Here is a 23,738-nt window from a genome sequence, read left to right as displayed (position 1 = left end):
GTAATTCTCCTACAGGCCTCAAATTCTTTGGTTCTATGACATAACCATCTCTTACCTGATGCATGCACAGGGATCCCCGCTGCTGACATGGACCCAGAATCTTGCAGCCTCGCTTCTTCTAGTGCTTCCCTAAGATAAGACCTGTGACAACCTGAGGATTCAGACAAAGAGACAAATTGCTGCAGAACACTCAGTCTCCTCTACAGATCACTGTCCGATCTCTGAAGGGGTTTCTAGTCTGTGTTCCAGTAATATGCCTTGGTCTCACATCATTCCTCCTTTCCAAAAGGCATTGTCTTGTAACTGCTGGTTGAAGGCAAATGATCTTCTATCATCTTTCCAGGGCCTCTGTTCACTGATAGTTATCTAAGCAAAGACATTTGTCATTAAGAGCCTCTAAAACAATGTTACTATGAAAATGTGTCACAAAGCTATGAATAAGAGAGAATTATATCCTTTATTTTATTTTCTAAGGATTTTATGTTTAAGTAATCCTTACATCCAATGTGGGACTCAAGCCTACAACCCCAAGATTAAGAGTCATCTGCTTTACCAACTGAGCCAGCCAGGTGCCCCAAGAATTATGTCTTTTAAAAAAGTAGATAGAAATTGGGGCACTTGGGTAGCTCAGTTGGCTAAGTGACCAACTCTTGATCTCAGCTCAGGTCTTGATCTCAGGGTCATGAGTTCAAGTCCTACACTAGGCTCCACACTGGACATGGAGCCTAGTTAAGTAAATAAGCAAATAAACAATGAATAAATTAGATATAAATAAAGATAGAGATAGGAACAATGATAGAGGTAGAGATCTTTCTATATTAGGGCTATCAATCTAATGCCCCCAATATACACAGAACCCTGAGAAACTGAAGAATAAATGACTAAAAATCACATAGCTAAAGATGTGAACCATGTACCCAAAAGACATAAAAACAAACCATTCTAAACATTTAGAAATTGTTCAATTTCAAAATAATAAGAGAAATACAAATTGAAACAATGCTGCAAAAACTTTTTGTTCTTATCAGGTTGTCAAAACTTAAAAGCCTTGACAAAACATTCTGCTGGAAAGACATTGAGGAAATAGTTACTCTCCTATATTACTAGTGGAAATGCAAAATGGCACACACTCATGAGTGTGGGAATTCAGCAATATCTAACTAAACTACATGTATGTTTACCTTTTGACCCAGCAACCCCCCTTTTATGACTTTACCCTGAAACTATACCTTTACTATAATAATAGACGTAACAGCAAAAATAATTGAATAAGGTGTAGCACATCCATTCAATGGAATACTGTATAGCTATTAAACAGAATAAGGGAGATTTCTATGAAATGATATGGAGTGATTTACAGAATATAGATTTAGGTTTTAAAAAAGTGAAGTACAAAGAGTATAGATGGCATGTTACCTTTTGTGCAAGAAAATAACGGTGAAATAAGAATATGTATATTCATCTACATATTTTTGCAAAAAGAAACACAGCAAGAATAAATGAGAAATTAATGAATTTGATTATCCAGAGGATAAAAACAGGGTATAAAGGGATAAAGAAACACTACACATTCTTGGAATATCCTTTTTAGGTATCATTTTTGCTTTTGCAAGTATGTTACTGTTCTATTTACTCAAAAACATAAAATTAAACCAACAAGAATGGAGGTGGATGAAAGATCTAAAATTGGATACAAAAAGAAACCAAAGAGTCTTATACTCTATTTCAAATAAATAACCTAAGCACACTGAAGAAAAGTAAATTAAGCCAAATTACTTTCGAACATAGTGCTTTGCTTATATAACCTTGATCTAAAATCTAAAACAGCTACTAATACTGAATTCTGCTTTAGTATGTACATTTTTCTCACTGGTAGGGATGCATGATTCTGAAATTATTTTCTGTGTGTTGTAGGATGGAGCAAATGAATAAATATTTTGAGGATGTGGGGAACCAGGTTACTCACTTTGGGAGAAGACATACAAAACGGAGGGGGTAGGCTTTAAAGAGTCCTGCATTGTTAGATTGAAATTGGATATGGTATGGATTTCTAGTTTTTATGCATATATGAATATAGAAATAGACATGATTATTTGTGTATCTGTGAATGTTTGGGTAGTGTATGAATTTATAGTTTTTAATATGTTTATTGGACATAGAAATAGCTGTGTGTATCTGTTTCTTAGGTTTGCCTGCTGGTAGGACCTAAAAGCTGTGACACTCCAGTAGCATCCAAATCTGGGTTTCTAGATACCATTCCCCACTCGAAGGAACCAGGGCTCCCTAGAGAAACAAGTGATTCCAGGGCTCAGGCAGAGAAAGTACAAGATGAGTCAGTCTCCACTATCTTTTGTCAGAAACTAAATAAGTGCTCAACAAATGACGAGACATGTCAAAAGAACACAAGAACCAGCTTAAAAGGTGCATCCACTGGTCAAATCTGGGAAAGTTTGAACATCAAAATTAATAATTATAGTAACAAAAAATAATCATTGAACAAAAAAAGAACTTGTTAGTCCATACTTAGAACTAATGATACCGGGGATCCCTGGGTGTCGGTTTGGCGGTTGCCTTTGGCCCAGGGCGTGATCCTGGAGACCCGGGATCGAGTCCCACATCAGGCTCTCGGTGCATGGAGCCTGCTTCTCCTTCTGCCTGTGTCTCTGCCTCTCTCTCTCTCTCTGACTATCATAAAAAAATTTTAAAATAAAAAGAACTAATGATACCAGTAAGTCTCCCTTAGCACAGCATGCCAACTAATAAATGTAGAAAAAATGATGGAGTTAGAAAATCAGCATTTTGGGATGCCTGGGTGTCTCAGCGGTAGAGCGTCTGCCTTCGGCTCAGTTCTTGATACCGGGGTTCTGGGATCGAGTCCCACATCGGGCTCCCTGCATGGAGCCTGCTTCTCCTTCTGCCTGTGTCTCTGCCTCTCTCTGTGTGTCTCTCATGAATAAATAAAATATTAAAAAAATAAAATCAACATTTTGCAGCTATTATAATAATTGATTCAGCTAAGGCTCATTAATGAATGGTAAAACTAGTATAAAATTTGATGAGAAACGGTTTATTTACGAAGCCTCAAAACATCTCACTACAAATTATTAATTACAAAGGTGAAAGTAGTAAATTTGCAGGAGAGAAATGTGGCACCCTAACCAAGTAATCAAAGTTAACATCATCAATAATGGACCAAACTGACACAGAGTGCCTCCTCACAGAACACACTGAGAAGGACACAGTATCACTTAGGTAGGATTCCTGCCAAAAAGGCATGACCTAAATCTAACCATGAAGGAACATTAGACAAACCTATATTGAGAACTATTCTCGAAAATATATGGCCTGTTCTCCTCATTAAAAAAAAAAAAAGTCAATGACATAAAAGGCAGAGAAAGCTGAGGAATCATTCCAGACTATGCAAACTAAAAAGCTATATAAGTAAATATAATACTTAATCCTGTATTGGTTTATGGGCCAGAAAAGCAAAATTGCTAAAAGGGACATAACTGGTGAAATTTGATAAGCTCTGCAGGTTAGATGAGAGTATTATGTCAATTTCAAAATTTCCTGATCTGATATTGGAACTGCAGTTGTGTAAACAAATATCATTATTCTTAGGAAATATACACTGAAGTATTCAGGAGTAAAGAAGCATTATGTGTGCAACACACTCTGAAAGAGTTCAGAGAATGATAAAATATCAACAACTGGTGAATTTGAGGAAAGGAATAAGGAGGGTTTTTTTTAATCTACTCATACAACTATTCTGTAAGCTTAAAATTAGTTCCAAATGGAAAGAAGGAAGGCAAGGGATATGGGCAAAGAGTAGGGAAGGGAAGTAGAGGGAAGGGAAGAGAAGCAAGCAAGCAAGCAAACAAACAAGCAAGCAAGCTTCAATTGTACTTCAATTCAAAAAAAAAAAAAAAGTAATTCTAGTCTCCTATCTCAAAGTCCTCTGGCCTCTGTCTATGAGGTCAACAGTTGGTCCATTAATGTGTGTCCTTCCCAGAAGGGAAAAGCGAGTGTCAAATGTTCAACTCATAGCTATGACCCCAAACTATTCATGACTGTTTTATTATAAAAAAGATAGCAGGAAAAATAACTTTTAAAAAATACAGCCCCAAGAACCTTCTGCATGTGTGGCCAAACTTGTTTTCTAGCTAAAAATCTCAGGAAGCTTACTCAGAGTTCCCCACAGAACACAGACCACAAGTTATGAATCAGAACTAGACTTGTACCCCTGCTTTGTGACTTAATAGCTACTTAATTTTCTGAGCCTCAGTGTCCTCTTCTGTCAAATGGACATAACTGTGCCTACATCATACAACTGTGAAAAAAGATTAAGTAAAATAATATATACATACATAATGACACATGTATAAATAGTTATGCTAAATTATTTCAGTTTATCTTTTTTGTTCCCTTTTCCTTTCCCACAAATGACAAGAGTGTACCTGATACTATAAATATCTTTAGGATTACAACCAATACTCAAACATGAAAGTTAAAATTTTTAAAATTTTCAAGTTAATCAGTGGCAAATAGATTAATTAATATCTATCAACAGGTAAATTAGCCAGCACTGCAGGCCCAAATCAGAAGAAAGATTTGGATAACAGTCTAACTGGTAACCAGAAGGTCAGCTGTGAAAACAGCCCCGTGTGCAGGGCACAGACAAGGAGTCCCTTGTTATCACTGTGGCAATTAAAAAGGTGCTCAGCATCAACTTCAGTGCCCAGACAGGCATTCAGACCTTACAACTGTATCCCAGCCAAAACTCTTGGCCAAAAGCAACACCAACTTGCTTGAGATGGTAAAAGCTACCTGTCAACTCTGGAATGTTTAGAATTAAATATAGAGAGAATGAAATAAACCAAACCACGCTACTAATAGTTCATTCATGCATTTAGGAATGATCTGTGTACATTTTATATTTGAAGTATTTGAAGTGTCTAAGAGATTTTAGGGAATTTGATAGATTCGGCCTTTGATTCTAATTTAAAATGTATAACTGAGCAATTTATTTTAGACTTAGATTTTCAGTTAAAAGACAAAGAGAATTATGCAAAGTTTGTAAGCAAAACTGGAATACATATTATTAGCTTGAGATGGACCACATTCGTTAACTTAATTAGCTTTATAGAGCTGGGAAGACTTTGGCGGGCAGGTTGGGCAGTAGAAGGGCTTTAAATAATCAGATACACTCACTTTATAAATGCAGTTTAAGATGTTCAAGGGAATTTTAAAAATTGAGATGTAAAAAGGACAGACTGGGGGAAATTTGTTCAGTTCAGCTACTCAATCAAATTATAGGTAAATACCTCTCTGGGTTATTTTTTATTTTGATTATGATTGTTTTTATTTTTAAAATAAAAATTATAATTTGAACTTAAAAGCTTAAGGAAAACTCATTTTATTTTTACATTTTAACTTTTCTAAATTGAATATTAATTCTACAATCTCAAGGTTCAAATCACATTTTATATACACAAAAACATATTGCACAGAAACTAAGTAACTCACCTGGACAGTGCCAATTTTAGGTCGATGACCACTTAGATCTCTACTTTATTTTGCTTCCTAGGAAACTCTATTTTGTCCCTAATAGGTACCTAGCACAGCTCTAAGCGCTCCACATCTACTACTACTCAACCTAAAAACCCCTGAAAGCTTAGAAGTAGAAGAATAGCAGAGAAGAATAAAAGTGTTGTGTGGATTACCCCCATCTAGGAAAGAAGAAAAACAACAACAAAGAAACAAGAAAAAAAGAAAGGAAAGAGAGAGGGAGGGAGGGAGAGAGGGAGAGAGGAAACTTCAACTATAATTTAAAAAGAAAAAAAAACAGCAGAAAGGATGAATACCTACCATTTACTTTGATGTGGATGGAACTGGAGGGTATTATGCTGACTGAATAAGTCAACTGGAGAAAGGCAATTATCATATATGGTTTCAGTCATATGTGGAATAAAAGAAATAGTGAAAGAGACTCTAAAGGAAAGGAGGGAAACTGAGCAGGAAAAAATCACGGAGGAAGACAAACCATGAGAGACTCCTAACTCTGGGAAACAAACAAAAGGTTGCAGAAGGGGAGGCTGGTCGGGGGATGGGGTGCCTGGGTGACAGGCACTAAGGAGGGCACTTGATGGGATGAGCACTGGGTGTTTAATATATGTTGGCAAATTGAATTTAAATAAAATATTTTTTTAAAAAGAATTCTAATCTCCCTCTGGAAGCCTTTGGCCTCTGTCTATGAGGTCACCAGATGGTCCACTCATGTGTGATTCTTCCCAAAGGGGAAAATCAAGTGTCAAATGTTAAAAAATTCTAGGAAAGGGGCGCCTGGGTGGCTCAGTTGGCTAAGCATCTGATTCTTGATTTCAGCTCAGGTCATGATCTCAAGGTCATGGGATTGAACTCCACATGAGGCTCTATGATGGGTGTATAGACTGCTTAAGATTCTCTCTCTCCCCTCCTTTGGCCCCTCCCCTCCCCAACTCGGGCACACTCTAAAAAATTCTAGGAAAAATTCCTATGTCAATGTTATAAAGTAGCTCAGTTATAATATGCAATCCCCTGTGATACACCTATTCATGTATTCATTCACTCTGGCAACTAATATCAAGTTCTTACTGTGTGTCAGGCTAGAGCTTGGGGAATTGCTTGTAGGGGAGCAAGCCTGGAGACCAGTTAGGAGGCTGAGGTGATGACCCAAGAGGAAGTGATGGTGCCTGATGAAGGGTGGTGGCAATGGAGATGTTGACAAAAGAACAGACTGAAGAGTTATTTAGAAGTTGGAATCGGTATGACTTATTGGGAAGCAGGATGTTAGGGATAGGTGATATCTTTCCATGGATCCTCAAAAAGCAAGGCCTGAGACCAGAGTGAAGGTCATAACAATATATTTGGTAGATGCAAGCCCAAGTAAGTGAGAATGAAGCAAAGTGAAGTGAACGAGGACAGCTGTGCTATAACACAGTATGCTGAATTGCCACCCTGACTCCTGTTTCATGACAGGATGCAAAAAAGAGACAGCAGGTTTCTTAATACGCATGTGTATTTGGCACACAAGCCTCCTCAGAAGGGCTCCAAAGAACAAACAGACTCTGAAGTAATCCACAAAGGAGAGAAAGGATAACTCTCACAAGTTATCTTCTATCTTCCATTTACCAAGATAAAGAACCCTAAGGAACGAGTGAGTAAAAGTAATGAGTTAAATATGAGTATGTTTCATTGGCTTTTGTGAAATGTCCAGATGAAAATGGCCAATAGGCAACTGAATGTAGGTAGAGTCTGGAGCTCAAGAGAAAGCCAGATTATAGAAGGCTAGGTAAGCAGTATGCACTAGGCTATGCCACCCAGAAATCCCCTAAAGGGGGATCCCTGGGTGGCACAGCGATTTAGCGCCTGCCTTTGGCCCAGGGCACCATCCTGGAGACCCGGGATCGAATCCCACATCGGGCTCCTGGTGCATGGAGCCTGCTTCTCCTTCTGCCTCTACCTGTGTCTCTGCCTATTTCTCTCTCTCTGTGTGTGACTATCATATATATATATATATATATATATATATATATATATATATATATATATATAATATATAAAGAAATCCCCTAAAGGAATGCAGCACTCTTTCTCCCAGCTGCCAGGACTGTTGCCCACTGGTGGCCCATGGCCAGATCCTTCTCCAAGAATTACCTTTTATCAAAGAAAGCTGCCTTGCCCAAGTGTATATACCTGCTGTGTGCATCCAATGACACGTTGATGTGGGGTTACAAAGGCCTGTCCCCTTTGCCTCAATTCAGGTCATCTCTGAAAGGCCATGCCTTTCTAAAGTTCCCTAGATTTGGATGATGCCACTGTTGTATCTCCATTGCCAATCCTGATTCCTTTATCCCACACTCAAGGTGATTTCTAGAGCACCTGCCCTCATATACCACATGCATGCAAATCTCTCTGGGTCAATGTTTCCCAGACAACCCGACCTAAGATAAAGTAGAACCTGAGGAAGTGAGAGTTCTAGGTGGACAATCCTTTCAAGAAGTTATCTGTAATGAGAAAGGAAGAGGTGCTCTCAAAGGAGGACTTTTTTAAAATTAGAAAACACTAAGCATTTTTATACACTGATGGGAAAGAGCCAGTTCAGAGGGAAGAATGGAAGATTCTAAATAGAAAAAGGACTCTGGGAAGAGATAGGATCCAAACAACAGGTAGGATTGCCTCCTAGAAGAGGAAGATGTTCTTTATGATGAGAATAAGGGAGAAAGAGAGATGAGTGTGGATGTGAGTGAATTCATTTTCACTGTATGGAAGGTTGGATCATCTGCCGAGAGGAAGACAAACTCAGGGAAAGACGGAAGCTGGAAGACAGTAGAGAACACCAGAAATAAGCAGTAAGGTAGCTGCAGGGAGAGTGGCCGGATGGAAATGCTGAATTCTGGTGAGCAGTGATGACGACTCCTTGAGAGCGAGGTCACCAGAAATTTATAGTGGCAATCATCACAGCACTATACGTGGTACGCTATAATGATTCACAGGCTTTCCTCAGCACATGTGCTTGACAGGCTGAGCACCCACTAAATGCTGAAGGAATGAACGGACCCAGCTTAAATGAGCCCTCAGTCAAGGGGCCTCCTCTCCTCCACCAACACGGTTTCATCAACTAAAACCGTATGACAGCTATCTCAGGTCTCTTGCTATCTGGTTCCTTCAGTCTCAAGAAATGTTGAGGTAGAAAATACGCTTTTGTACAAGTTTATCATATATTCTATGTGTATCCTTCGTAATGCATGTACTGCATTGAACAGTTTCCCAAAGATCCCTGGGTAGGACAGGGCAGAGCTCAGGCTAACCCAGGTCACCTGACTCCCTTTCCATATCCTGTGCCATGAGATACACAAGGTGAAACTGCCAATGAGTTCCAGATGATTCAGTAGGCTGTCAATATTTCTTCCTTCCTTCCTTCCTTCCTTCCTTCCTTCCTTCCTTCCTTCCTTCCTTCCTTCCTCCTTCTTTCCATCCTTCCTTCTCTCCTCCTTCTCTCTCTTTTCCTTCTTTCCTTCCTTCTTTCCATCCTTTCTTCCCTCCTCCCTCTTTTCCTTCTTTCCTTCCTTCCCTATCCCCTCTTCTTCCTTCCATCCATCCCTCCCTCCCTCCACCTTTCCTCCCTGAGCATGGTAGACCTCTTGGAATCTTTTCTGACCTCCCTACTAAACTGTCCCCCAGTTTCATTACATTCAGCCCTCATTTGCACGTGCTCTTGACACCTGGTGTTTGGTGGCAGAAATGGCTGATAAAATTCCACACTGATTAATTTCATGTTTAATCTAACTGATACTTCTGTAGCCTTTGCAAATAACCTTTTTGAACAAAAACTGCAACGGCTCATTCCAAACCCGATCAAAGAGGTATGCATGACTCACAGCCACTAAATAAACATTGATGCCTGATGGCAGTAATATGGCTATTTATATTCAGAGCCTGATTTAACCAGTGGCATTCCTGTAATAAGATAATAAGCATGAGCTGTTTACTAGAAAAAAAGGAGAGTCTGTGGTGCTGGTGTTCAATAAAATCTCTTAACAGGCAAATGAGTCTCTGAAATTGGTTGGCAAATACATCCAGAATGAGATGTGCTAATTAGTTGCTGTTACTGATTTTCTAAAATAAAGAGTTTAAACTTAAATTAGCCCTGAAATTTAGTACAATAAAAAATGCTGGATGTATGATATCATGTTGAAAATCTTATGGATTATGCCTAATATATGCCTAGCAATACAATTAAGAAAAAAAGAACTCTGGCCCTAAATCATTAGAATTTAAACAGAGACTAAGAAGAGGTTTTATATGTAGAGAATTATAAGCATAGATATTTGAATCTCAGGTTCAAGTATTTTTTTCTATTCAGAGAGCATTTGTAGGTGATCCTCTTGGCTATACTGGCAGAGATATCTATTACTATAAGTACTTTAATTTTTAAATAGAAAGAGCAAAGGAATGCAAGAATTATCCTAATAGCATTTGGATACCCTTTAAAAATAGATTAACCTATTCAGAACCAAGATCACAGAGATTTTAGGTAAGCACAGAGGAGACGATTGTCTGGATTCAGAAATAAACGATGAAAGCTTCAAGCTTTAAAGCCTCTCCCAGCACCTTCCAGCACTGTTTTTCCGCCACTGAAGTAAGAGCAGCAGACGCAGTGTGCATGCTTTCTTTCTCCTCCCGATCTCACTCCATACAGCTCCTTCTAGCTGCTAAGGATCTTCAAACCTCCACTTTCACTGCTTCCTTCACCAAGTTGGAGGAGACTTGCTTCTGTCTGGACTGGCAACTTCAAATAGTGAGATGATCTCAGGAGGCAGCCAAATATTTTTTAAATCAAATATTGCATCTAAAAAGATATAGCCAAGTAACAAGAGGATTCAGGTTGTGTTTCCACTGTTGTTGTTGTTTTTTTTTTCCAAAAGCCAAGTATGAATTCAAGAAACTGTCATTTGCATTTAGCTGGTGGACATAATGTCTGTCTTCCCAGATCACATGGTCATTCTTTGAAAGCCAGCTAAATGGGCAGATGTGAGTGCTCCATCTCAGAGTAGTAGTGTTCCTAAAGTTAGCAATGAGTTCATTCATTCATTTGGGTCCTATTTATCTATAGTTAAACAGACAAAGGTTATTATTTATCTGCCTTAATTAAGATGTTTAGTATTTATCAGAGTTACTTTAGTCACCAGGGGTAATGGATTATGTATATCTTTGTTTCCATTTTATAGTGGGGTCCCCAGCTTAGGTAGCAACATTTCCAAACTATTACTGAGACCTAGAGTTATGGAGGACAGTGTCATACAGGCTACCTAATAATTGTAATGATAAATAGAATTTTGCATCAGGGAGCACCTGGGTGGCTCAGTGTATGAGTGTCTGCCTACCCTTCAGGTCATGATCCCGGGGTCATGGGATCAGGTCCCACATTGGGCTTCCTGCAGGGAGCCTACTTCTCCCTCTGCCTATGTCTTTGCCTCTGTCTCAGTGTTTCGAAGGAAGGAAGGAAGGAAGGAAGGAAGGAAGGAAGGAAGGAAGGAAGAAAGAAGGAAAGAAAGAAAGAAAGAAGAAAGAAAGAAAGAAAGAAAGAAAGAAAGAAAGAGGAAGGAAGGAAGGAAGGAAGGAAGGAAGGAAGGAAGGAAGAAGAAGAAAGAAAGAAAGAAAGAAAGAAAGAAAGAAAGAAAGAAAGAAAGAAGAAAGAAGAAGGAAGGAAGGAAGGAAGGAAGGAAGGAAGGAAGGAAGAAGGAAGAAGAAAGAAAGAAAGAAAGAAAGAAAGAAAGAAAGAAAGAAAGAAAGAAAGAAGTCAGGGACTGAGTCAGGAACAGGTGAGTCTTTCCTATATTTTTCAATGGTATTAAAGTTCTCTTGAAACCAACTAGCTTAAGACAAAAGGGAATTTATTCAAAAGGATATTCATAACCTTAGAAGATGTAAGATTGACAGCAACTCCTCAGAAGTCAAGAATCACACCAGCTCCAGAGATATGAAAACAAGAGTTTCTGAGCTTATTCTATTTTTGTAGCTCAGCAACTCACATCTCCCAGTTCCTTTGTTGCTGTTTTTAAGATTCCATATTCTTAGGAAAATCTGGTTCATCTAGCTTGACTCAAACAAAAGACCTGAACAAATCAGTTGTGACCAACAGAAGAGGGGGAAAAGGTCACATGATAAAGACCCAGCTTCTGTGGAAGTCTCTAGAGACAGGAGGATGGTTGTCAGCTAGGCAGCAAACCCAACAGTCCCTTACCAGTGCTCCTCCAAGTACCTGTCCACAGTTTGATGCAGCCCAAGAGGAGACAAAGAGCATGCATCAGAATCTAAATCAACATACTGCTTACTTTATCAAGAAAGTCTTGCTATTTAAAACAAAAAAAACAAAGAAACAAACAAACATGTCAGCTGAACTTGAAAGAGTGTGCTTAGAGATATATTTTGTTTACATTCCGGTTCATTACTTCCTACCACCTCCTGGACCAGTAGTGAAGAGTTTGCTGGTAGGCAACTGCCTATGGACCATTCCTTAAGTACAAGTCTCTTCTCTTCAGTTTTTGTCTGACTTTATGGTTGGTACCAGAGTAATCAGGAAAATAGGCTTTGAAGTTACCTGGGTTTTAGTTCTTGCTATGCCTAATAGCCAAATGACCTGGAGTAAATAAATACCCCTAGCTTCATTTTTCCTACTCTACTAACAATCCTACCATATTTGTCAGGATTCTTTCAATTGCAGGCAGCAGAAAGTCAAATCATTAGGTTAAACTAAATGAAATTATTGATATCCAATATGAAAAAAAAATGGAGGTTTTATACGGTTCGAACCCATGATTTAGGCAAAAAGATTTTATTGCTTTATGAAACTGGAAAGCTTAATAGTGGAGTAGCTACCATATACACTGAATCTAGGGCTCAAACGAATAAAAAGAAACTTTGTCTTTTCCAACAACCAGAATCAGATCACATGGCATATAAAAACTCTAACTGGTTCTGCTTGGGTCTTTCTCCTAAGCCTCAGCCCAATCACTATCAAAAAAGACGCAAAGTTTCGTGATGGGCCAAGCTTGGAGTAGTCAGAGCACTATGATTAACAGATTGGCAGGCCTGTCAGGTAAACCCTTTCTGTCTTATTTGGTCATAACCCTAATGCCTCGCACATAATAGGTGCCCCCAAATTAGGTAAATAAATTATTAGGGAAGGAGTATTGTGTAGCCCCTCTAGTCTAAAGAGGGAGCAGACAAAAGCAATAAAATTCCATAATAAATCCCTATATATACAGCTGTTGTAAAGATTAACTAAGAATGTAACACACATGGGACAGGACCTGACACACAATGGCATTTTTATCTACAGTATAGACCAGGTCAGGGTGGAAGCCCACATTTTCCAAGCATGACTTGCACATAGGCACTCAGGTTTCTTGATCAGTTGATTGAATGAACTAAAAAGTGAAATCATGAATAGACAGTGAGAAATCTGGATCCTATATCTTCCTGTGGAAAATGTTCTTGATCCTATTGCAATTTTGATTTTGTCTGAAGTTTTCCTATGAATAACCAGACAAGAATCATACAAACAACAGGGCAAAAGCAAAAAGGCATTAAATTACAACTGGAGGCATTTTAGTTAAAGACCTACACTAAGAAAACCTCTTCCTAGAGTGTGGAAAACAAATCTTCTTCGGGGAAACTTAAAGAAAACAGGCTGGTTTTTATCACATTTCTTTCTGGTGGCAGAAAGGGGACAGGTGACTTGCAAGAGCCCTCACACAGTGCCTGGCAGCATTTGTAGGTCACATTCCAATCCAGGTGAGGGCAAGGGAAGCGGAATGAAAGCAGGAGATACAATCAGAATGTTTGACTTGACAGGTGTCTACAGAGCTCATCTAGTCAACCCCCCACCCCCCGCCACCGCCGCCGATTTTACTGAAGGCCTGAAGAGGCTTGTCTTAGGGTCACAGCTAGGCCCCTGGGAAGGCACAGAGCTGAGTCCATATTTTTTTAGTCTATGTCCAACATTTGTCCTCCATACCACATCACAGACAGTGGCGGCTCAGCATGTGCCAATAGTGCCCTATCACCTGTGATTAGGTGGACAGGAAAACGTGTAGGGAATGATAAAACTTCAGTGAGAAATCAGTGAAGACCTTCATGTGGTAAAAGGTCAAAGGATGGGGATTAATGTGCCCCGAAGAATAATCTGGATCCCACTTTTGATCACCAACCCCATGTATTACCTATTGATACCTTTCTACCTGCCACTTGAAGAGAATCCACACATGAACAATATTAAAAAAAAAAATGACCCGTCAAGCAATTTGAGCAAATAACAAGTTAAGTTATTTTATGAACATTTCATTTTCTAAAATAAAATTCAGGACCAATGAATCTGACAAAGGATATTTGAGCCTTTTCTGAAGAGGAAAAACAGCCTGAGGTGCTGAAAATATTGACTTTGTGGGTTTAGGAGGAGAACAGGCAGGTTATCTGCAATTGGAACTAATCCCAAGACACGTGCTCACTTAGAGGGTAAGGATGTCATATTTGTGGAGAACCATTAGTTACCTACCCAGTAACAATTCTCTCCTTCGTCAGAGCTCCCATATTGCTAGGCCCAACAGAATGCCCAGCTTAAGTTTATGACTTACGTGAGATGTAAGTAAAAGGCATTGAGGCCTTCTAGAAAGCCCTCTTTAAAGGGACTGACTCAGATGGCAGGCCCCTTCTGTTCCACTTTTTTATATCTTCGAGATGCTGGATCGAGTGGCTGGAGTTCTAGAAATCATACTACAAACATGGGATGAAGATTTACCCTAGGGATTATGGAATAGCAAGCTGCAAGGACCTTGGATCTCTCAAGCTCTCAAGGCACCACCACATCAGCCTTATATTGCCTACTTCCGGACAACTTATTAGGTGAGAGGAAAATAAAGTTCTGTTGCTTAAATCAATTTTCAGATCAGCCAGGTACAGTTCCTGACTGATACAAACACACAGCATGACCTTGGCAAAGTAAGCTTCAGCCCCTTCATGCCTCAGTTTCTTCTCTGAAGTTGAGTAGGGGTCCTAACCAGCTTTAAAGAACTCATAATATAGTGATTTTAACAATCTATTTACTGAAGCCCTAGAAAATTTTTGCAGGTAGTCCAAAGGAATATGGGGGTAAATACACGGGTATCAGAATGCTCAATATTCAATCAGAACAGTTCCTCTTCGATTTGATTTTTATATTGAGTTTCCAAGTACGATTTCATTTGGTGGGGTAAAAAAGAATCTAAATGCCAAAAGAATTTGAAAAATCACTGGCATGGAAAAACGTTTGGTCCTTTGTACGTGAGAAGGACACTTGCGGCATACCATTGCTCCTGAGATTATATTCTCCTAACATCGCCAATGGATCTGATGATGCCAGTTTAATGCTTCTTGAGACCAATATCTCACACTTGTAGATCACCTAAGGAAACAGTCTGCGGCCACCAAGCAGTACAAAATGCCTGATCCATGCAGGAATAAAATTAGTCAGCCCCGATACCTTCAAGGTGCACTCAGATCCTCTAAAGAATAACTAACAAATCAGAAAGCTGTGCATAGCTGGGCTCTGAGGTATTACATAGAGACTGGAGGAATCTAGGGAGCTGTGTCCATAAGGAAGGCATTTTGTCACTCACTGACTCTTGTTACCTCTCATAGCCCTGACCTCTCTAACCCATCGGTCTTAGTGCACATCTTTATCCAAAGGTTCAGTAGTCTTCCATATGGGAAACAGTTCCCAACTGAGATTTTTGGGAAGAGAAAGAGGAAGGGAGGCAGCCCTGGGTCTTTCATACAATTTTGACTTCTAATCATGCTATTAGCAGAATATCTTACCTGGGTCCTGGGGAAAGAACTAAACTATAAAGATCTTGGGATCTTGGAAATAAGCACCTGTCTGGTTGAACCCCTCGTCCATCCACAGAAATCATATCAGATCCCCAAAAGTGATACACACAAGGCTCATTGGTTATAGAACACTCCTCTGCACACAATGCCACCAGCTGAGGGCTGAGGACTCGTACCTGCTCCACCAGAGTCCCTGGAACAATCCCAGCCCCTGACTCCAAATTCTCCTTCCCAATTACCTTGATTTCCACTTTGACTTGCCAATCAAACTGCAGCTTGTCCTACTCAAGTCCTTGGCTCTGTTTCTCTGAACATGATCATTGCCCGTCTATTCCTCTCAGCAAAGGTCATGTCCCATCACTGAGCCCCCAGCCCCATGAATCCTGCCCTTAATTGACTCTTGCTCACTCTGCACACTATCTCCAGGCTACATATGTAGACCACTCCAGCTGCTACAATCTAGACTCTTCTGGAAATAGTTAAGCTCTGTTTGCCTTTTTTTCTTTCTCATCTTCTCAAACACACCTCATTCAAATAGATCTTTAAAATAGTAGATATCATTTTGCATTGCATCTTACCTCTTTCTTTTCTACCTCAACTCCACCTTTGCAAATATATCCTTCTAAGTAGGTTTTTGAATGATGATGATGGAAATAAAAGAGGAAAGATGACATTAAAATTTAAGAGAAAGAATTTGCAAAGTAATTAAGAAGAGTAGATGGAAGGTCTGTTTCCTATCAGATTCAGGGAGGCAGATGGGAGTGCTAAATTTTGTCTCTTGGCCCTCTGCATCTATTTCTGCCTCTTTTCAATGCTCCCCCCTGGATCACAGGGGTTGGAAGAATTAAAGCCATGCCTTCCTACTCCTTTTCTGCTAGGGTTTTAGATATAATTTATCTTCTGCCATTAAAATGTACTCATGGGGGATCCCTGGGTGGCTCAGCAGTTTAGCGCCTGCCTTTGGCCCAGGGCGCGATCCTGGAGTCCCAAGATGGAGTCCCGCGTTGGGCTCCCGGCATGGAGCCTGCTTCTCCCTCTGCCTGTATCTCTCTCTCTCTCTCTCTCTCTCTCTCTCTCTCTGTGTCTATCATGAATAAATAAATAAATCTTTTTAAAAAAATAAAATAAAATGTACTCATGTGCTATCTGCTATACAGAAGGGAAGTGGAGATCATTCTTTCTGAGACAGCAGACTGGTGAGCATGCTTCCACATACACAAGCTTTCACAGTAGCCAAACTCCATGTTACACTCTCTAATGACCGGCCTCAAGGGTAATGGGCAGGTGGCTTACTGGCAACAGTTTCTCGACTTCTGGGTAATAGCAGAGTAGATGGAAGAGAGAAAGAAGTCTTAATGGATTCAGTAAAGTAGATCAAGCCACATGCCCTTGGCTGGAAAAGCTCCAGCTACTGAATCTCTCTTCTCCCCCTCCACAGCCACCTCCATTATAGGATCAAATAACTGAGGCACCATTCATTGTAAATAAACTTTAAAATAGGTAGTATTGAAATAACTGCTATTCACAGGATGCAAGTCTGGTTCAAAGTTCAGAAATCATCCATGTAGTCACCCATATTCATAAAGAGGAAAAATCTTGTGACTGTATCAATTGATGTGACTGTATCAATTGATGTATCAATTTTTATCAATTGATAAAAATTCAACACCTATTCATGTTTGTAAAAACTCTCAAAAAACTAGGAATAGCAAGAAACTTCCTCAATTTGATAAAGAACATCAACAAAAAACCTATAGCTAACAAACTGTAAAAGACTGAACATTTTTCCCCTAAGACCAGGAATAAGGTAAAGACGTCTACAAAGTTGTCTGCTCTCATCACTGCTATTCCTGTGATCTAGCCAGCTCAATAAGGCAAGAAAAGAAAATAGAGGCATACAGATAAGAAAGTAAGAACTAAAAATGCCCCTATTTGCAGATCATCATGGTCTACATAGAAATTCCAAGGAATCTTTAAAAAAAGAAAACATTCCTCAAACTACTAAGTTCAACTAGATCACAGATACAAGGTTGACATACAAAAATCAATTGTAACAATAGAAAAATTAATTGCATCTCTATATTCTTACAGTGAATATGTGGACACAAATTAAAAATACAATACCATTTATAGTCACTCAAAAAGATATAGCAATGGAGTGACTGCTGTTCACAGGTCTCTTGGCTGCTAGAAAGCCCCATTCTCAGATAAGACACCTCTCCACCCTGACTTTAGTAAAGAGGTCAGGAAACCTTGAGTAAGAGTGGAGGTACTAATTTCGGGCAGTTAATTACATTCTTTCAGCATCCATCTCCCTGAAGTTTTCACTGGGCAAATCCTTCAGGAGGACATCCCCATTAGCTATTCATTTTTCTTTTGCACTGACTGGAGAATGAAGTGACTGTTGGCTGTGTCACACAACTCGTTGAAATTCACCCCTGGGTGAAGTGATCCTCAAATAATTACCAAATGTAGTTCAGGTAACTGAATTAGTGAATTACATTGGCTCCTTTGAGATGAAAGACTCTTTAGGAATGTGAAATACTTTGGTTCTTTGTTATTAATAACCTGAACAATGAAAGAACCCAAAGTAGTATTCAATATGCTCCAGGAATGGGATGACTAAAATTAAAGAATGCAATTGATTTTCATTTTCCATACTTTTCATTTTCTATCCTTTTCATTTCAATAGTCAGGACTGAATATGACAAGTCATCAAATCCCCTCTGATGTTTATAAGGCATCAACTACAGGACTCTGAGAAGAGAAAAATTCAGCCAAGTGGCAAGTGGGTGGTTCCCCTTTCTTTGGTTTATCATCATTTCTTCTCACCTACCCTGTTACAGCATTCTACAGGTAAAAACCTCCTACCTTGACCTATATTAATTTTCTTCGGCCTTAGTCTAATTTTCCAAAATTAAGTGTCTCAACTCCTCTCCCACCCTTCAGACAGACAATTGCACCCATCACTTGTGCCCAGCAGAGGAAAGTAGGATGCCCTCAGCTTAGTGCTGTGCCCTGGGTATAAAGAAGACAGAAGCACAGAGGTGAATTCCCAGCAGAGAGCTTGACCTTGGGGCAGGAGGAATGGGAAGCAGTAGGGAGGGGGCTTAGGGCTGGCAAATCAAACTCCAACCTATCTGTGGTTGGTAGAGAGAGAAAATGGAGATGCAGGGCCCTACTCATGCTGGAATCAGGTGTCCTGCATTTATTGAATTTGATTTACAGTTCGTCATTTTCAGTTTTCATTTTTAAAGCATTGAGGGTTTTTCTATTTCTCCCCGTTGCTTTCAAGATATCTTGTAATTTATCTGTTTTGGAATTGGAATAGTTAATACATTCACATGGTTCATAAGTCAAACACATACAATTTTACACAGTGAAGTCTCTCTCCCCTGCACATGCTCCAGCCTTCCAGTTCCACTCCAGAGGCATCAGTGTCACTGATTTCCTACTTTTCCTTGCAGAAACATACAAGTAAATTTGTGCAAGGCATCTCTCATCATCTTTTTTTTTTTTAAGATTTATTTATTTGAGTGGGGAGAGGCAGGAGAGAGATCATCTCAAGCTGACTCAAGCATGGAGCTCAACACAAGGCTCGATTCCATGACCCCAAGATCATGACCCCATGACCCCAAAGTCAGGACACCAGCTGAAACCAAAAGTCTGATGCTTAACCAATTCACTACCCAGGCCCCCCACCTCTCACCATCTTTTTTTTATACAAACGGTAGCTAACCCATTATTCTGTTCCATTCCTTACTTTTTTTTACTTAATATATACCAGAAGTCACTCCACACCAGTACACTAAAAGCTCCTCAATCTTTCTCCATGATGAGTAGTAATTCATTATATTAGCATAGTATCATTTGTCTAACCACTCTCCTGTTAGTGATCACGTCCATTATTTCCAACTTTTTGATACCACAAGCAATGTTGCAATGAATAACATTGTTCAATAAGTGATTTCCACATCTAGGAGTATGTCTGTAATTTAATAGAATTGCTACTAACAGAATTATTATAAATAATTCCTATAAATAAAATTGTTGAATCAAAGATTATATATATATTTGTAATTTTGATAGATACTGCCAAATTGCCAATCCATGTCACCTAACACAATATTCTTTACTTTTATATTGCGTTATTGGTCTTTTTCTTATTGATTATGTAGCAATGAATTGCAAATATATTTCCCAATTTGTCCATTGACTTTTGACTCCTTTTATGGTTGTTTTTGCATGCATATTTTTTAAAACATGGTAAAATTTTTCAGTCTTTTATTTTATAACTGCTGTAATTTGCGTCTTATTCTAAAAGGTTTTCTTTGGTCATAAATTACATGAAAAAGTCCATATTTTTTCATATTTTTATGGCTTCACATTTGCATATTTAAAATCTTTGACCCATTTGGAGTTTCTTTGGCAAAGTATGAGGTATGGTTCCAACTTTATTTATGTATTTATTGTTAGAGCTGCTTACCATGTTGTCCAAACACCAATGATAAAACATCTAGTTTCCCCACTGATTTGAAATAAGACCTTTATTATATGCTAAATCCCTATATGTTTAGGGGGTCTACTTCTGGATATTGATTCTGTTTCATTTCTCTATTCATGAGCCAGTGGTACCCTATTTTAATATTTTAGAACTTAACCAAAATCAATTGTACTTCAATTTTTAAAGCTTTATTTATGTATCTCCCCAAAGCAACGAGGTTTCTTCTATGTCTTATAACTTTATTTTCCCTCAGATAGCTCATGACTAATTTTTTTTTAATCTCCTAGGAAAAGAAATTTTGCTTCTATCATCTGAGTGGCATAGGCAAATAAATGAAATGATCTTAAGCCGATAGGGAGAAGACCATAGGAATACCATATTTTACTTTTCCAAATCCTAGTGCATGGGGGGGGGTCTCAGGGAACATGCTCTTTTGTTTCTAAGGCCATCACTTTAAAATCAAGTTATATTTTATGAATGTTTATTATATGGCAAGTTGTTTCAGTTAGGATGCTTTTGGCTTCAAGTCATAAAAACAGATTCAAGCATCTTTAAACAATCGGGAAATGGCATTAATTGCAATAACTGTAATTCTTAAGGGGCAGAGGGTTGGGTAGGCAGTTTCAGTGGCCCAGCTATATGATTATTGATCCAGGCTCTTACTATCTTTCTTTCTTTTTTTTCCCCACCCCTCTTACCATCTTTCTGCTCTGCCATCCTCATGCATCTGCTCCATCTCAGGCTGATGGCAAGATGGTTTCAGTAATTCCAGGTCTCCCCTCCAGACGTGACAACATCCTGTGAAAGAAGAGACATCTCTTTTGTTCTCTTAGGAACAAGAAAACATTTCTCAGAAGTCATCCATGTCTCATTGGCCAGAACTGGGTGTAATGCCCATTCATGAATCAACCTCTGGCAATAGCAATGTGATTACCTGCAGTCCAATCAGATCCACCCAATTAGGCTGGAGAAGGGTGAGTATCCTCTAAGGCACATGACTGCTTGGAAGAATGCAGATACCTGCACAAAACCTGGATTCAAGTTGCACTGGAAATGGGTAAAGGATGCTGGTAACGAGCGCTCCATTCCCCTCTTTTTCTCTCTCCTAACTGGATTCCTTTGCTGGACATCCAACAGTGTTCTCCTTCACACATACTTATTGTTTGAATGGTAATGTAATAATTGCAAACTAACTTAATAAATATTTTTTGAACTCCTCATACTAAAGACCCAATACTGTGTGAGGAGCTAAGGACTGGAAAAAGGAAAGACATGGATCCTGATCCCAATGATTTAATGAAAGAGGCAGCAAATGTAGGAATTCCATATTACCATGATAAGTGCTATGTCCATAATTTAAGGGTGCTATGGGGGTTCTAAAGACTGAGCAATTTCATGGGGGAAGGGTAGAACAAACAGGGAATATTCCAGCTGAGCTTTAATGAATGAGCAGGTAGGGGCGCTTGGGTGGCTCAGTGGTTGAGTGTCTGCCTTTGGCTCAGGTCATGATCCTGGGATCCTGGGATCGACTCCCATATCGGGCTCCCTGCAGAGAGCCTGCTTCTCCCTCTGCCTATGTTTCTGCCTCTCTCTCTATGTTTCTCATGAATAAATAAAATCTTTAAAAAAAAAAAAAGATGAGCAGGTAACAGAAGAAGAACACATGGGCAGGGGATACAGCTGAGCAAAGGACAGGGCAGGCACTGGCATGGTGTGCTGAGGTTCTGTCAAGCTGTGGAATTGGGTGCTGAGGTGCTGCTCTACCCAGGACACAAAGGCACCTGGGGGGAAGTTTTGGGCCTGGCTAGCAACCTCCGTTTGCACTATTGAAGAGACATGATCAGTGGATACTATCCCTAAGAAGTTCTGGCAGCAGTTAAAGCTAATTGTAGCAAGCACAAATAGCAAATTATTAATTAACCTTCTAAGGTCACAGACCACATCTCCGGGACCACTGAATCTTCTCTCTCACTTCACAATCAAGCTCCTTGCAAAAAGATATCCACACTAACCATCTCTTCACCTCCATTCAATCCTCAACACCAACCCACTGATGTTAACAATATGGTGGTTGCTCTTGCTAAGGTCACCAGTGACCTCGATCACTGCAAGCCACAAAACAACAAAGACTCTCACATTCTACCTTCTTACCATATTGACCTACATATAATTCATTAACTGCCTTGATCAACACCTTTAGAGACCCTAGGCAGTGAAAGCATGATTTCTTTCTCCCATATTGATATGAAATTAGAACTTAAAACAATCCGGGGCACATGGGTGGCTCGGTCAGTTAAGCATCTACTTCTGCTCAGGTCATGATCTTGGGGTCCTAGGATGAAGCCAACATAGGGGCTCCCTGCTCAGTGGGAGTCTGTTTCTCCCTCTCCCTCTGCCCCTCCCCCCTGCTTGGTCTGTGCTCGCTCATGCTCTCTTTTTCAAATAAATAAATCTTTTTTAAAAAAAAGAATTTAAAACAATCCTAAATCACATTTTTTCCACAAGGACTTCATTTTTTTTGAAATACCAAATTCTTTCAAAAATAAAATCAATCTCTCGCTCTCAATACCCCAAAATTTGCTTATTTAAGCACATGTGTGATCCACCAGCTGAGTAATCCAGCAATAAACACATTTGTATCTTGTTTGTACTGGGTTAAATGGTGTTCCCCAAAAAGACATATCCACCCAGAACCTCAGAATGGAACTTTATTTGTTCTTTGCAGATGCAATTAAGGTAAAGTTCTTTAGACAAGATCATCTGGGATTAGGGTGAACCCCAACTCCTATGACAAGTATCCTTATAAGAGACAGAAATAAAATTGTAGAGACCATGGAATACCATGTGAAGACAACAAAGGCAGAGATTGAAGCAATGCATCTACAAGCCAAGGAATGCCAAGAATTATTGATAGCCACCAGCAGGTAGGAGAGAAGCATGGAACAGATTCTCCACCACATAGCCTCCAGCAGAAACCTGTTTTGCTAACACCTTGATTTCAGACTTCTGGCCTCCGGAACCATGAGAGAATATATTTCTGTTATTTTGAGCCATCCAGTTTGTAGTAACTTGTTACATCAAGGGCAAGGCATTAATGCAACCCATTCTCATGCTTGCAAAGTCATACCCACACAAGCACACAAAGAGCATATATATATATATACACACACATTGCCTGCACTTATCCGGAAAGATCAGTGGTGCAATTACCCAGTAACCAATGCCTAAGCCCATTTCCACACTAGCTGGGTTTCCAGAGAGCCAAAGCCCCTGCTCGGTATTAGTAACGTACTCAGTTTCTCCAACATTCACATCCCCGGTTCACCAGGAATGGCCAAAGGAGACCGGGGTCCCCTGAGTGGGTCCCCATTGCTGCTCGATCACCATAAATGAGTAGACCATATGAATGAATGGGGCCACTGAGTAGTTTGACCAGCATTAGGACAAAGTCGAACATTTTGTTCTGGAGTCTTGGACATCCACAGAAAAGGCCTGAGGTAGAAGCAAACCAGAACACGGGACCTCTTGTCCCTGGAAAGTTACCCTACCCCCTAACCCCCACCCACCCCTTTCCCAATTCTTCCCCTAAGCTGGTGAATGCTCCCAGCCAGCCACTCCAGTTTACTCCCCATTCATTCACTCACTCGTTCAACAAACATCTATGGGCACCTACTGTATGTCAGTCATTGTGCCAGGCCCTGGAGATCCAAGGATGCTAGACACAGCCTGCTTGCCAGGCCCCGCTGGGGAGAGCGCAGGAGCTGTCCCTCTGCTTCTCTCATTCCAGGCACGCTCCATACAGGCCCTCTCTTCAGAGAACCATGGC

General features: G+C 39.8%; 1 long non-coding RNA gene across 2 annotated transcripts; it reads right to left on the bottom strand.

The window, feature by feature from the left end:
* On the bottom strand, positions 1-23,738 carry LOC129499495 (uncharacterized). Of its 2 annotated transcripts, none has more exons than XR_008662391.1 (3): positions 23,586-23,738; positions 20,611-20,710; positions 1-151 (listed from the first exon to the last, which is right to left on the bottom strand). It is a non-coding gene; the product is annotated as an uncharacterized LOC129499495 (long non-coding RNA). The 2 variants fall into 2 exon arrangements; XR_008662392.1 differs by lacking the exon at positions 1-151 and adding an exon at positions 10,149-10,390.

This window comes from Nyctereutes procyonoides, unplaced genomic scaffold (genome assembly GCF_905146905.1).
Source record: "Nyctereutes procyonoides isolate TBG_1078 unplaced genomic scaffold, NYPRO_anot_genome, whole genome shotgun sequence".
Lineage (NCBI taxonomy): Eukaryota > Metazoa > Chordata > Mammalia > Carnivora > Canidae > Nyctereutes > Nyctereutes procyonoides.
Note: the sequence above shows the minus strand (reverse complement) of the source record. Positions and strands in the feature narration are given on the sequence as shown.